Source organism: Arachis ipaensis, chromosome B1 (assembly GCF_059453495.1).
Source record: "Arachis ipaensis isolate K30076 ecotype BB chromosome B1, ASM5945349v1, whole genome shotgun sequence".
Lineage (NCBI taxonomy): Eukaryota > Viridiplantae > Streptophyta > Magnoliopsida > Fabales > Fabaceae > Arachis > Arachis ipaensis.
Window position 1 is genome coordinate 110,122,765 of NC_142436.1, and position 2,068 is coordinate 110,124,832.

Below are 2,068 nucleotides of genomic sequence, written 5' to 3' on the forward strand. Positions count from 1 at the left end.
GATTCTTTATTTACAATGCGTGAGTAGTTTCCTTACTTGATGGGGAGTTGATTAAAAGAAACTCTTGAGTTGGAAGGATTGAAAGAAAATTTGTAATTGGGTTGAATGTTGGATTGCTATCCTGTTACCGACGCCAATCCCTTTGAACTTAGTGGGTTGCAACTTGTGAATAGATTTGGCATTCCAACTTGTTTGACTTTTCCTTACCTAGTAAAGGATAACCAAACAGAATAACCATTAATTATAAATTAATCTTACAATCGCACCATCAATAGTAGAAATTCCAACCAATCAACTCCCAGTCAAGGCTTTTATTTATATTATTTAAAATCCCTCAATTTAAATTCCAATTTACTTAGCTCAACTTCTTGGAACAGCACACTTTTCTGCAACTCGTTGGGAGATGACCTGGGACTTAAAACTCCCAGTAATTTTAATTTAAACTCTCTGTGACATATTTCTAAATTGATAGGCAGATTTTCGGTGAGTTAAGAACTATACTTGCAATGTAACCATTTTAATAAATTTTTAATTCACCAGCTTCTGCTTCCCATCAATTTTTGGCGCCGTTGCCGGGGAGTTGCAATAGAGTGCTAATTTTATTAATTAGAATTTATTTATTTTCATTTTATTTAATTTTTCTTCTATGAGCTGCATGTTTCTTCCGTCAAATGACGCGTTCACTTCCTGATCCGCGCTTGCTAATATTCGATCCTGAAATTGAGAGGACTATTTCACTAATAAGGCGAGAACACGTAGGTTACCCCGCTCTGAGGGCGGATCTGAAAGTGAATCTGAGGAAGAAACCAGCCCCCGTTCTACTGATTCGGTTGTTTTACGTGCAGAAAACATGGCAGCTAGAAGAGTTACCATTCAGGAGGAAGGAGCTCCTGATTTTACAATGCAACCGTTTCAAGCGCATCATCCAGCGGTAGCTACGGATTTTGAAATAAAGACCGCACTGTTAAATTTGATGCCCAAGTTTCATGGCCTACCTGCTCAAGACCCTATCAAGCACTTGAGAGATTTCCAGGCAGCCTGTTCTACTGTCAGGCGTGATGGCACTGATGAAACTTCAATTCTGCTGAAAGCTTTTTCGTTCTCTCTTGAGGGAAAAGCAAGAGAGTGGTACTACACTCAACCTATAGCAAATGTATCCAACTGGGATACACTCAGAAAGGAGTTTCTGGAGAAATTCTTTCCATCTGAAGTTACTGATAAACTGAGGAAGGATATCTCTACAATTGTTCAGGATGACAATGAGACTCTCTTTGAATACTGGGAGCGCTTCAATAATCTTCTGGAAGCATGCCCCCACCACATGATTGACAAGATCGTGCTACTCAGCTATATCACACAAGGTATGAGGCCCCAAGATAAGACCACATTGGAAAGTGCCAGCAATAGGTCTATGAAGAAGTACAAGACCACTGATGAAGCTTGGCAATTGATCAGTGATTTAGCTGAATCTACTCGGAACCACAGACAGAAGCAAGGCCGTTCAAAAGCCGTTGCAGAAGTATCTACTGGCAGAGAGACTGCTGCTCTAACTCAAAGCATCTGTGAGATGACCAACCTGCTGAAGCAAATGCAGTTGAATCAACAAGCTCAGCAAACCCAACCGCAGCAAAGCCAACAACTAGTCCCACAAAAAATTTGCGGAATTTGTACTGATTACAGCCATTACACTGATGAATGCCCGTAGCTCCAACAAGAAGACAACATGGTGGCATCCACTCACAACTTTTATGACCGCCCCAACCAAGGGTACAATCAAAGTGGAAATAATAACCATGGATGACAGGACAATTCAAACCAGAATTGGAGGGACAACAATAATAGAGGAGGCAGAGATAATCAGGGAAATCAGAGGTGGAATAATAACAACAACAGGCAGCAAAATTAACCTTACCGAGCACCTCACCTGAGGCAAAACCAAGGACCACCGAACAATCAGCAGCAAATCTCTCAATTTACTCATTCTTCGGTATCTTCTAATGAAGATTTATTACAAGCTTTTGAGAAAAGACAACTGGCCATGGAAAGTACCATCGTGAACACTATTAAC

The 2,068-nt window shown here is 40.6% G+C and overlaps 1 non-coding gene across 1 annotated transcript; it reads right to left on the reverse strand.

The window, feature by feature from the left end:
• Positions 1-1,219: 1,219 nt before the first annotated feature.
• Positions 1,220-1,327, reverse strand: LOC148577888 (small nucleolar RNA R71). The gene has a single exon (XR_015903788.1). It is a non-coding gene; the product is annotated as a small nucleolar RNA R71 (small nucleolar RNA).
• Positions 1,328-2,068: the final 741 nt, after the last annotated feature.